The 13,488-nt window shown below is 43.2% G+C and overlaps 1 protein-coding gene across 9 annotated transcripts in view; it reads left to right on the forward strand.

Moving 5' to 3' along the window:
- KMT2C (lysine methyltransferase 2C) overlaps positions 1–13,488 on the forward strand; it is a 1,736,691-nt gene that overhangs the window by 17,702 nt on the left and 1,705,501 nt on the right. The window lies entirely within an intron of this gene.

The raw sequence follows: 13,488 nt of genomic DNA on the forward strand, positions 1-13,488 counted from the left end.
TTCCTGAGGACGCTTGTTTACTTTTCTTTCTCTGACTTCAATGTGAGAGGATTTATGTCACAATCTTGCTGAATATTGGAGGTAGGAAAGAAGGTTTTTATCTAGCACACAACAACATTTAAATGAACTGTGTATTTCTGAATATATCAGAATTAGGAACAGAAATGAAGCGCATTTTTGGTTATTTCTGAATTGTGTTGGAAAACATATACTTTAATATGATCAAAACAAATCGCTACACTAGGTGATGCAACTTCCACACATTTTTGTTTGAGAACTGTATATCTTTATTAGTAAAGCTGTATGTCTGTAGAAATGTAATGGGCATTTCAATTGAAAGTGTGATGTCTATAATGACAATGCGCTGCCATACCATGCATACTCCGCTCTGCACCACTTCCGTCTACTCTGCACCACTCCAGTTTACACCACTCTTTACCACTTCACACTACATTGGTAACAAAAGGTCTTGCAGACAGCTGCGGTGCCGAGTCACACCTAAAAAGTAAGATAATTAATTACAGTTTTCCACTGACCTTTGAAAAGATTGCTAAAATACAAGAACTTTGACACTTTCCCGTTTCCCAATAACTTTAGCCCCTGCGTTGGAAAGGGTGTTCGTGGCTTTGCTTTACAAGTTGGTCATGAGGAAGGAGAGAAGTCACTTGGTATTTCAGAAAGTGAGGTTGTTGGCGACTCAATTGTGAGCTATAGATGGTGCTTGTGACATAAAAGAAGTGACTCATTTTATGTGATTATTATCAGTACCGCTAAAACTGAATATGTAATTGTATCGACAAGGCTAGCAATTGAACCGTTCAACAGCAAGTCAAAATGTATTCAATGGATGTGTCTCCTTAGTGATCCAGAGCAAGCCACAAAGAGGATCTGAGGTTGCCATGCCTATTGTTATCTAGCAGCAGTTTTTTTTTAGATATTATGAAAAAAGATTTTTGGGCAGCTAATACGAGTTAAAGAGAATGTTTTATTGCACGCATTGCACACTAGTTGCAGTTGTATATTCCAGTACCATTTCAGTAACTCTGACGCAACAGGTAGTGCTCTGGCTATAGTCACTCAGTGTGTAGCACTGCCATCAGGTTTCTAACTCTGAGGTTTCAGGTGGTACTTTAATTGGTGCTATATTTTATTCCAAATAATTGCTCGTGATTGGCACGGTAATGAAGGTCGCCAAGAGCTGGGTTTTTGTTCTAGAGAAAGTTCTAGCTAGTTCACAGTGAGGCTTCCTGGTGCAAAGAAGGACTTCCTCACATAATAGAAACTATGACGAAGGGACTTTGAGGGAACTGCATCAGTCCACTCTAGTAGCACTTTTTTCCTGCCACAGTTTTTAGGTCTCGCCTGACCCAGCGCATGCGCTGGTCTGGTAAGACTTATTGAGAGGGCTCCAAAAAGTGCCACCAGGCCAGCCTGGAGCTACAGTGCATGTGCGCGGGCGCGCGTGCCGCTTTTACCGCGATGCTTGATGGCGATCACTTTCGCGGCCGCACGGCATAGCCAATAGGTCTCGCTTTTGGGACCTTATAAGTATTTACTTATGCAACTGTTGCATGGCTAAACACTTATAAGGTCCCAAAGGCGAGAAATATTGGCTATGCCAATGCTTGTTTTTTTTTTTTGCTTTGGTTTAGTGAAACCATTTCGAAACAGAAAATGCATTTAAATAGGTATTATAGGAGGTTGCTGATGTATCAATGTGCTACACAGCAAATCCTTGCAACTTAACAAAGAAAACTATTTGGAGTCCTTTATACTTCGCTGTAAAAAGGGTTGTTGGTGACTGAGCGGAAATAAATATGTGCAGGTCTTTTCTCCAAACATAACACGTCCTTTCAAGAAAAGTTGTTGGCAGTTAGTATCCTGTTGGCGAATGTGATGAGTATAAAATGTTGCATCAAGTCCTTTTTTTCAGGCTTTCTCTAAAAAGAATGCTGGTTAAAATGTTGTCAGACGTGTTCACTTTAAAGGAAGCACATTTTAATTTGCACTTATGGGAAAAACTTATGAACTCGGTGTGTTTAGTAGACATTGTTTTTATGTCTGGCTATCAGCACAGCTGTCAAATTACTTTTGTTTCCATTTTACTAAAATTATTTATAGAATGAACTTTGCTTCGGCTTTAAGGAGTTGCGCTTAGAGGAGTTCTACTATCTCACCTAATGCAGTTAGGTGTATCACTCTTCCTCCTAAGGAGTAGTTGTGTTACCAGGCAACGAGGGACTATTTTACTTCTCAAAGTACACTGAATCATCACACTTTTAATTATTTTTCTTATAAATACGTCATATATGGAATACATTTATGTTTTGTTTCACTGCTACAGACGTTTTTAAAGGTTTTAGTTGGGAATGAAAATGCAAGCCATGCATATTGGTTTTGCCAATGGTTGTTGTAAAATGTGTTTGTGTAGAATAAAGTCTTACTTGAGCCCAGACAGCTAGTAGGACTGTGCAGATGTGGTGCACACCATTTTCTTGCATTTTTGAAACAACATAGTTATTATCTGTTACTGCATGTCTCATTCATGATGTACTTAATATGATGCTCTCTTGAAAGCCTAAGGATATACTAGATATGATGTGGACATCAGAGGTCTGTTTGCAGTTTTCTTCATAACGCTTAAAGTATCAAAACTCTTAAGTAATATTCACATATCTATAAAACTGGATACCTCATTTGTTTTGCGCAGTATTTTGTGTGGTAAAAAGTTACATTTGTCATCAGTTTAAACTTGTGGTTTGTGATTTTAATATTATTTCAAATATTACTATTTGTTGCAAGTGTCGTTGTTGATAGTTGGCCATTTTTCATGTGTTCATGTTTCTACTTCTGCATTTGTAAAGCCACTTAGTAATTCTTTACTTCTTACAACCTGAATGGGACCAAGGCCAGCAAATGTATTTTCCTAAAAGCAAACGTAATCTAGAAAATAAATCATATTAAGTAACAGTTCTCCTGTTTGCATTCCCACGTTATTGGATTTTGAAGCTTACTTATTTGTGGGTTGCCAGTAAATATCGTAAACAAGCATTGACCATGACGGCAACTTCAAATGGTATGTCCCTGTGCATGTGAGGCTCCATGATGTGTGTTGCGGTTGAGAGCAATATTTTTGTACTTGTTTAGTAGTTTTATGTGGCACTTTTCAATATTAATCTATCCATAATCGTGTGTCTTGTGGAATTTGTTTGTCATTGGCTGATCCGTGAGTGGTATTTGCTGAGGCCATACACTTTATAAGTTAAACTGATTTTCAATTAGCGGACACTTTTCTGATTTAACAACTTTTTACCCCATTACCCATAAGAATATTCAAAATAAACCTTTTATTGTGTTTCCATTATCATGTTAATCCGTAAGATTGTAGGCAGAAGGTTCATTTGTAAGCATTGGTCCACCCTGGGTGCGCCAGGTTAGAGCTGCCCATCACACTATGTATGCTCTTAAGTTTACCCACTATGATTTGAGTTGTTCAAAGTCATCCTTTAATGGATCTGTCTCTGTGTGAATTTAACCATCAACTGCGGTCCCTTTTAAAAGCTCTGAAGCTGTTTTTATAGTGAAGTGTTCTAGGCAAACATTGATGATTTGTATTTTTTGCCTTTTTATATTTCATTTTGCTGATCCGGATATCTGTCAGGGGCACCAGTTAGTGTTTCTAGAACCATATTGAGTGGACGACCGGTGGGGCTGTGGGCACTAGTACTGTACACATCACCGTCCTGGAAGAGTCCTTTTTAGTGCCATGTGAAAATGAAATGCGCCTTTAATCTTACTGGTTTAACCTTTAGGATGAAAGCTTTGTCTGAAACCAAGCACATTGGTGTACAGCACTATGAACTCCAAATAATCTCATGAAACCTTTGGTTGGCTTCTACAAAGATGGGTTGTAGAGAAATAGTGGAAATTGTCATACTTTAGGTCTCGGCTAGCTTGGCTGCGCACATGCGTAGCTCGTTCGGCGAGATTTAATGATTCTGAGGGAATTCTGTAAAGGGCTTCAAGCACCGCCCCACTTTCCCATTGGCTGGCGTCACCGTTTATGCTAAACGGTGGCCAGCCATTGGGAAAGAGCACTTTGTGACGTAGACTTTTCCATTTTTAAGACGGCCCACTTGGACAGGCTCGTCTGACTTCCTCCCGTCGCAAAAGGTTTATTATCTTTATGGGGCCATATGTTTCAAACACATGGCCCCATAAATACAAGCTCCGTCGCGTGTTTATTTTTGCATCTCGCTAAACTGTGGCTGCCTGGCGAGCGCGCACTCCATCCACCATTAGCCCTCTCCTCCACTACCCGACACGCCCCCGCGACCTCCCCCGTCTCGAACAACGCAACCGACGATAGTACATTTTGCTGCTGCATAACCGGGATTGCAGGCAACTCTGCCAATACACCTCACTCCACTGCGTATTGCTACAGTTATACCAATATTTCTCACACGGAGTGTGGCTCTCTCCTGCAATGTTCACTAGTGTTTTATACTATTTATATAATGTGTAACGTAACTGGTGCTCATGTAAAGCGCTCCAATACCTTCGGGTCGAGTTCCTGCTATATAAAAACGCTAAAAATACAAAAATAATTTTAAAAAGTGGTCATCCTAACACCGCTTTGTCAGTGCACGTCACATAAATAATGCCTCGTTTCCCTATAAGCATCACGTAGGGCATAAAAAGGTCTTCTCGGGCGCTTCACTTAAATAACTTCGTTTATACGTATAATCGGTTCCCTCCGAGCTCTCCCAAAGCACCTCTGTTTACAACCTCAAAATTCTACTGTATAGAGAACACTCCGCTCCGCAAATGTAATGCCTTCTGCTGTTAATATACTGTGACCACACACTGGTCATAGAAAGACCTTCACGTTTGTGTGTACATTTTATGCTCTGCACGGTCTGGGACTTCCATTCTGGCTCCGGATAATCTATACTGCACTATAAGGATGAAACACTCATGGTGCACCACGCCTCACTGCTGATCATTATGGCCGATCACACTTTACATAGGTACAGTTGGGTGGATACATCCGTGAAGAATTCCTTCTCTAAATTCGTGATCCAACCAAACTAACTCATCTTTTACACTCTCTGTAATGTTGAAGTGGGGATCTGCACTTAAAATTTATTTCGGGGGTAGTGGTTTAGCGGCGACACCCTTCATACTTGCTCTTAAGTTTATGTACGAGGGGGCTTTTCATCAGCCTATCAAGCAGCATGAGGGGGTTCTCTTCTTTCTACCCCGCAAGGCAGTTTATGTGTGTGGTATTTTACAACACGTGTGCCCTTTCGGTCATTTTGAAGCGAGCACGGGTACCTTCTTCTTCACAATTTAAAGCAGTGATCGGGCGTGATACTCCCAACACGTGGACCTTTTAAAAGGCTTCCCTCTTACAACCTCACTCGAAGCAATGTTGGGTAATTTTTCTCATACGTTTTACCCGAAGCAATTTGATAGGGCCCATCTAAGCAATGTTTGGTATAAGGAGCCCCCTTCCCCAGGAGTGTGTGCATCTGAGGCTCCCTCTTTCAGCTCCCCAATTCTCCCATTCCTCCCGGCAGTTTAGCTTGACAGACGACTTTGAAGCTGGGAAACCAGGTTTGAGTCTTGGTGGGAGACTCAAACATCTTGTGATTCTGGGTAAATCACATAATTTCCCCGTTCCTAACAATGAATGAAAGTGTTCGTCTGTGATACAACTATACCCCAAGTTTGCATTATATACCACAGTACAGCAAAAAAAAAAAAATAACCCTTTACCACGCGCACTTTTTGAAAATCCGATCATGTCTCACATTTTATTAAGTTAAAGCCATTTGCTTTGCTATACAATACCATTAACAAAGCAAATGGCTTTAACTTAATCAAAGGCGAGACTTATTGCATTTTTAATGCTTGTTTTAAATAAACTAATTGAGGTCTTACTAGAGCTAGATGTGGCATTTCTGTTTTTGATTAATTCCTCTTGGTTCTGTCTGGTGTTGATCTTTTATTAACTTTAACCCTTTCGATGCACATGACGGAGCGGTTCCGTCATGCGCATCGGTTGCGCTGTGCGGATGACGGAACCGCTCTGTCATGGCCCCGCCCGCGCACGAACCCTTCAGCACAGCGTGGTGCGCCGCGCTGAAGGGGTTAATTTTCTGAGCATCACAGATATTTTCCTTCTTTTGTGCAATCTACTTTTGTCACTGGTTGAATCTATAATATTCACTAGCCTTTGCAGAACGTTTCTATTTTTTTCTGTATCGGTCAAACATGTCCTCTTACGGCATCTCGTTTGCCAGTATATATAGTTAATATGTGAATAGTTTTCATTTGTGCTAGTTTCATTTAATCAACTTTTCAATGTATTCAATTCCTGTATGACTTCAAGAAAGCACTTTTGAAATGTGGAGCTTTCCACTGAGTTGATGTTGTACTTTATTTTTATTCTTGCTGTCTCGGTATATTCAGCCAAATCACTCCTTCAGTTGTTCTGGCACAGAGAAGCCAGGATTGCCATAATAATAAGTATTTGGTTAAGTGCAAGTTTCGCTTCAATGATTGTTCAAAAATAGCCACTCACATTGAAGTATGTTTGATTTTTGCACTTGAATCTGTTGACTGTTTTCAAGAACCATTGCTTTGTTTTTATTTTAATCTAGAGGATTTAGGAAAAGGATTTACTTTGCACGTGTGGTTTAGGAGACTCCTGTTGCTGATTGTTTAGGTCTCGCCTGGCGTAGACTGCGCAGACATGGGCAGTCTCGCTGGCGAGATTTAATGAGTTCGTAGATTTCACTCTTTTCCATTGGCTGGCGTCACCGTTTATGCTAAACGTGGCCAGCCATTGGAAAAGAGCGTCTAGTGACGTACAGTTTTCTCTTTTAGAGCTGTCTCAGTTGGACTGGCTTGGTTGCTTTACGTTTGTGGTAAAAGCTTTTATCTTTATGGGGCCATGTGTTTCAAACATATGGCCCCATAAAGACAAGAGATCGGCTGCAGCGTGGTCCTCTTTCACTTTCGGGACCGCGTTGCTCTGCCTTGTTCCTCTTGTAACGTATAGTTTGCTACCTCTTCTTGTATTTTGTTTGCTTTTGATGCATACACATTTGTCACTTTTGCCTCATGTAATGTAACGTTTGCTTTTGTAACATGCTCACTTGTAATTTTCTCCTCCTGTAACGCTGCTGTTCCTATTGTGAAGCGCTCTGACACCTTCGGGTAAAGTCCGCGCTATATAAAAACGCATTAAATAAATAAGTACAATCTCCCGCAGCCCGACCAACTGATGAGTCTACTGTTATCTGTGAGAGGCTCGCACAGTCAACTCTGTTCTGTCCACCTTAAGCCACGCCACACCTTATGACCGGCAGGTTGAACCGGAAGTGTATGACACGCACGCTGCAGGAAAGGAAAAAAAAGCATGGCGGCACCAGACAGCAAGAGGTGAGAAAGTGCTTGCACCGGGCTTGCAGTACGTATAGGGTGGAGGGATGAGCAGAGTTATGAGCGGGGTGTGGAGGGCATGGACAGAGGGCACAGGAGTTGAGCGGGTTTTCAACAGAAGGGAGAAGGACAAACTAAGTCCAGCACGTGTGGTCGTGGGCTAAGAGGCGAACATGTGAGAGCATCAGCTGTGGGAAGAAGGAAGACAGCAGTAGGTGGAACACGGGACAGAACACCAAGCGGGCTCTACATACTTGTCTTTAGGTGCGGGAAACGTGCGGGCAGATAGTAGTTGTGGCAAACCTCTGTAGCAAGGGCAACAGGGTGGAAAACTGGCAGGGACAGCAAGGGTGTCTGGTAACTTGCTTAGCTTTTTCGATACGCTCTTATGGTCTCATAGCAGCTCTAGAGTTGTAGTTGAAGTGGCATTTGTGTCAACTGTATGTATTGGGAAGCAGCTCCCCAGGGCACCAGCTGTGGGGTAATTTCAGCTGGGGTAGTAAGTGAGGAGGAGAAGGGAGCAGACTGTATATGTAGATGGTGCATCTATGGGGGCGTAAGATCGATATCTGGTGCAGGAGTGAAGGCTCTGTAGTTGGTGTAACAGCTACGGGGGCATGCAGGCTTTGTAGTTGGTGCAGGGTCTACTGGCCATGATTTATAGGTGTGATAACAGCTACGGGATGGGTTATATGACCGGAAAGCAACTGCAGAGAAGAACTTTGTAACCTGTGGAGCAGATGTAGGTCTGGCCTCTATTGCCGGGAAAACAGTTGTGGGGAGGGTTTTCTAGCTGGAGGAGGAGCTGTAGAGAAGGCATTTATGTGTAATTTCTTAAAATATTTACTTGTCCAAGTGACAGGATGTTGTACTATTAAACAACTTCACATGTTCCTTTTGGTGTCATGTAAAGAGGTGGTATGTGATGATACCGTTTTCATTATATCAGAACTTTGATAACAGTCTAGGTTTATACCAGGGATTATGTTTTGTCCTCGTTTGTATTGTAGCTAGCCTTTTGTTATGCCACCTTTATGATTATAGTAGACTTGGAACATACCGGTGTTCTTTTCATGTCAAATCTTTGAATATCCACAAGATTTTGAATATGCCGAAACCCTGTTTATTAATAGGTTCAGTTTAGGCCGGTGTTCTGATTACTGTAGAACTTTGTATGTGCCAGCCCAGCACCTTAATTATGTCAGACTTCTGATTATTCTAAAGTTCAGAATATAATCTTGTTGTACTCGTGTTATTGAATCCTTACTTACTTTATTTTCTGTAGACGCATATTTTTAATTGCTTGGGCATCTTTTTAAACATTTGCTCGATTTAAGAAAATGTTTACTGTAAACAAACCCAGACTGCATTTGTGGTCCAGTGCTAATATTGCGAGCTGAGAATCAACGAGACTGCTCACAATCTGATCTGATGCACTGAGCAACATTGCCTTAATACTAGGCTAAATCATTTCATCTCACTGTGCCTCAGGTTTCCTGTTTGCCATAACTGTGAGCATAATCCAAGCTCTAGATCAAAGGTGACTGGTGTACATTTTACATCTTGTTGAGCAAGACCCTGTCAGTCAAAATGTCAGGGGCTTGATTTTTAACTCTATGCGCTTACATAAGTTTGACATAGACCTGCAAAACATGATTTTGCACACGTGAAAGGATTTGTTTGCATTAACATTTTTCTGGGTGAGCAAATCTATTTACAGGGTATGGAAGTAGCTGTGAAGTGGTAGTTCAAGGGATTGGACTACCTGTGTGTTTGTGCACACCCATAAACGTGCATTTTAAAGGGTAGTCATTAATTGCTGTCCAACCACTTCCTATCCTGGAAAAGATCAGAAATATACTCCCATTATTGGAAAATGATCCCGGCGCCGCCTTTAAAAAAACAAGCATTGGCATAGCCAATAAGTCTCGCCTTTGGGACACAATATCCTTGGTGCAACAACATCAAGTGTTGTATGGCTAAACACTTATAAGGTCCCAAAGACGAGACCTACTGGCTATGCCAGTGCTTGTTTTCTTTGTATTTTCTGTCTCCCAAATCAGGTGTTCGCCATTTGTTGAGAGCCGTCAAGTTTTTTGTTTTTTTTTTACATCTGTGTAAACTAAACAAAATATAATAAAAAAATACATTTGGTGTCAGTCGTGCTCCATTGTTCCTATGGCAAATTCTGATTTTCTGCCACTGCACTGTGTTCTTCAGAATATTACTGTGACACGAAAACAATCGGTAATAGATAAACTTTTGTGGATATTGTTGTATTTTAGTTCAGATGTTAATTCTCTTGTCCTGATAGGAAGGGGTTCACTAGTCCAGGCCCTGCTGGGGTTGCAGTTGCCCTGCTAGGATTGCAGTTCAAGACTGTTTGCCTGCAAGTAGGATTCCTGCAACATGAATTGACTTGAAGGACAAAGTGATACAAATTTGCAGGTGTCTGTTTTGTATCCAATGCGCAGCATGAACACGCTGGCAAGAGACAAATGTTGTTATTGAGGCTGATGTGGGCCGCGATCACGTTGCAACATTTCTGCCAATAGAGATACTCCGGTTGCAAAGATAACTCGTTCATGGTGTGTCCCTGTCGGAATTTGCAGTTCACTCCTTGCTTAGAGCCTGGCCTTTTCTGATCTTTGTTTTTTTGCATTTTGTCTCTGCAATATGTTAAAAAGTTGATGCGACCGTTTATGCTGGATGCGCACGCTAAAGCTGGGTGCTTACTCTAAAAGTATAACTGAGACCGATTTTGTAGTGCGCGTGTATGGAGACATTCTTATAGTTAAGGCATATATAATTATTTTTAGTAACTAGTACTACTTATGATTTAAATGTTTTCCACAATTTGGCCTGATTTAGTTAAATTAACACCGGAAACATACTAAAGCCGTTGACCGTTCCAGTTAATGAATAGACATTTGTATTCGGGAAAGCTATACTTGAGTGCCGTTTTGTCGAAGCATAATACCCATGCTTATATTACTGAAGACCATAGTGTACTGCTAACATTTACCTGTGTTCTGTTGGTGCAGACTGCTCGCGCTTGTTAGGTCATACAAAAGAAATTCATTTTGCACCTCCACCGAGGTCATGTCGCCTGTCCCTTTTGAAAATGCAAAACCTACACATTTTATTGACCCACGCTTGTCAACCGTAGGTCCGCTCCACTGGTTGTAAGTTTGTTGTCCTTATTGCGCAGTATGTAGTGTGTTTGATTGCATTCGGATAGCTTTAATGCGTGGTATATAGGTTTTATGTTGGAGCGCTCCGCCATTGCTCGTTGATGGCGAGGCCAGTCTTGCGCTGGCTGCTCGTGGTGGTGTTTTCCTCAGCAGGTGAAGCAGCGCCCTCTGCTCCCCTCCCCTCTGGTGCCTCGTACCGCGGGAGGCCCTCCCTCGCAGCCCCGCCGGGCATGACGTGCGCTCAGCCAGCAGAGCAGAGCTCTAGACAGGGCTGCCAAGTGTCCCTCCTCGCGTGATTAACACTGTGGGAGCTGGGCTCTGCCCCGGGCTGCTGCTTCGTGCAGTCTGCCCGGCGCTGCCTGTCAGAGCAGCGGGCGGCGGCGGGGGCCTTATTCACTGAGCGGCCACCAACCTGGCTTGGAGTGGCGGCAGGAGAAGGAGAGAGACGTACATGGTTTAACACTAGCCCCGTGGACCCAAAGCCTTTTGTACCACAGTATGCTAACGGGTTACTGCAGTTTAAATGAAAGGATACCCTCGCATCCTGCACTGTATTTATAACGCTGCCAGTCAGTGTAGTTTATACCGCTACTACTTGTCGCTGTATTACTAACGATGTGGCACTTGCCTCCGGTTCTCCGTGCGCACTCAGGTTTCTTAGTATCTACAATATAAATAATTTTTCTCGACTACCCAGAAGAAACGCTGTAAACCACGCTTCGGAGAGACGTGTATACGTAACCACATTCAGAGTGTTCTTGTATTGCAGTGTGCGATAGCACTGCAGGAGAGACAGACTTTTACACTGGGAGGCAAAACTGCAAGCTCCTCCTGTGGCTCTGGGGACAGTGCGTGCTGTACCGCCTGTACCACCATGGGAGGTGGGGGAGGGTGGCTGGTGCATTGTAACCCTTCTCTGTGGGAGTTAGAGCCCCGTGCGGCAGTGTGAGCCCCCAGGGTTACAGGACAAAGGCGACCGCCCTCATTGCGGCTGCCTGTTTGTGCCCCGCCTTTCCCCGGGGCAAGTAGACCTGTGATGTGCATGGAGGGGGGTGGACTCTTCTACTGGACGAGGTTCCAGCCCGGCTTTTCCAGCTCTCCCGGCCGGATCTGCTTTCTCAGCCCTACTCTCCTCCCCCTCGATGTCTGCTGGGATCTCCGGCAGAAGTTGGTACGCCTGACGCTACCTCCCCGCCCTCACAGCTGGAACTTGGCTGCCAGAACTTGGACCTCCCCTTTCTATCAGTTGTTGTATTATTCCCCCACCCCGCCTCCGACTGAACTGTTCTCCAAGTGGTGGCTCTGGAGGTGATGTGTTTGATCCCTGACACTGCATTTGAGTTTCTCACAGCGACATCTGGGCATTTAAAATGTGAGACATGGTAAAAGCCTGTTTTTCACCCACTGCAAGTACACCTTTATATACACACGTGCCGTTTTGTGTCTTGGCTCTAGTCAAACTTCATTCACAGTGAAAGAAAAGCACGTATGGTGCTAGATTGGTTTTGGCGATACCACACAGAAATGCATTTACATTTATTGTCCAGCGGAGTCCATAAAGCAGCGATCGTATGTAACAAAAACTTTCACACTCACCCAGAACGTGCCCTCACTAGTTGGAAACACTATGCAAGACTTTTCTATCCCGCATTGTAAATTGTAGATCAATATCTCTACTTGTGCTCTTGTCATGTTAATTCAAATGTCATTTCTGATTCCTTTATTTATAAAGGGCTACAACATCTGATAATTTGCCACTGGTAGCACGCTTGTGCGGGGGATTTTGTTGTTGAGTATTATTTGTTCCACCTTAGATCTTAATTCTTTAATGAACCATAGCTTTTGCAGTCAAATTCATCCTTTATCCCTATTGGCAGTCCCACCGGTAACCGGGGAATGGAATAGAATGGGGACGAGCAGGAGCGTGGCTGTGACTCTTTCCTGAACTCCCAAGCAAATGTTTATCAATATTACTAACATTACTTAACAAGAAAATCAGTTTTCTTGCTGCTGAAACACCACCTTTGTGTGAAAAGCAACAATTGTATAGGTTTTACTAGAAAACAACGTAGATCCTGTGGGTACTTGTTATCATCATTATTCTTGGCCATTTACATAGTACACGTGAACAGCGTCCTGCCTACATATTTAATGTTTTTTTCACTCTAGTATTGGTACTATATTAAGGTCTGAAAGAGAACATGCAATCAGCAGACCTTCAAATATCGTGCAAAGCTTCCCAGGAGTCAATCAACCCGTAGATCTTTTCTGAGCCATGGTGATGCAAATATGGATATGGCTGTTCTACGTTAGCTCAAGTGTGCGATATAGTAGATTTAAGTTCATGTTTCAATACTCAGATTGCTAATAGTAAAAGGCACAGGTCAGAAATTCATGGAGTGTGAGAATATCATGAGCACCTGCAGGCGGGTGTCCGTTAATGTGGCCGCACAGTGGTGTGAAGAATGAAAGATGACTGGGGCGGTGCCTCTATTAGGGCAGAGGAGCGTCGCCCCACTGCTTTCTCGCAGTGCGAAAAGCAGAAGCATAAAATGGTATTTTAAATACCATTTTAGGTTTTTGCTTCTCGCGCTGCGAGAAAGCAGAAGGCGGGGTATGCCTGGTTGGGGTGTGAGCGGGATGGGGTATGCCTGGTTGGGGGGGTGAGCGGGATGGGGTATGCCTGGTTGGGGGCGGGTTGGAGAGGAGTGGCTTGCCCACTCGGAGTTCCCTGACTGTTTGGTCGGCCCTCTGGGGCCGACCAAACCAGTCATGTGCACTCTGGATTTTCTCTATGTAGGCTTTCCGCAGGCGCCTGGCTGGGCGCCGTCTGCACCAATCA

Source organism: Triturus cristatus, chromosome 10 (genome assembly GCF_964204655.1).
Source record: "Triturus cristatus chromosome 10, aTriCri1.1, whole genome shotgun sequence".
NCBI lineage: Eukaryota > Metazoa > Chordata > Amphibia > Caudata > Salamandridae > Triturus > Triturus cristatus.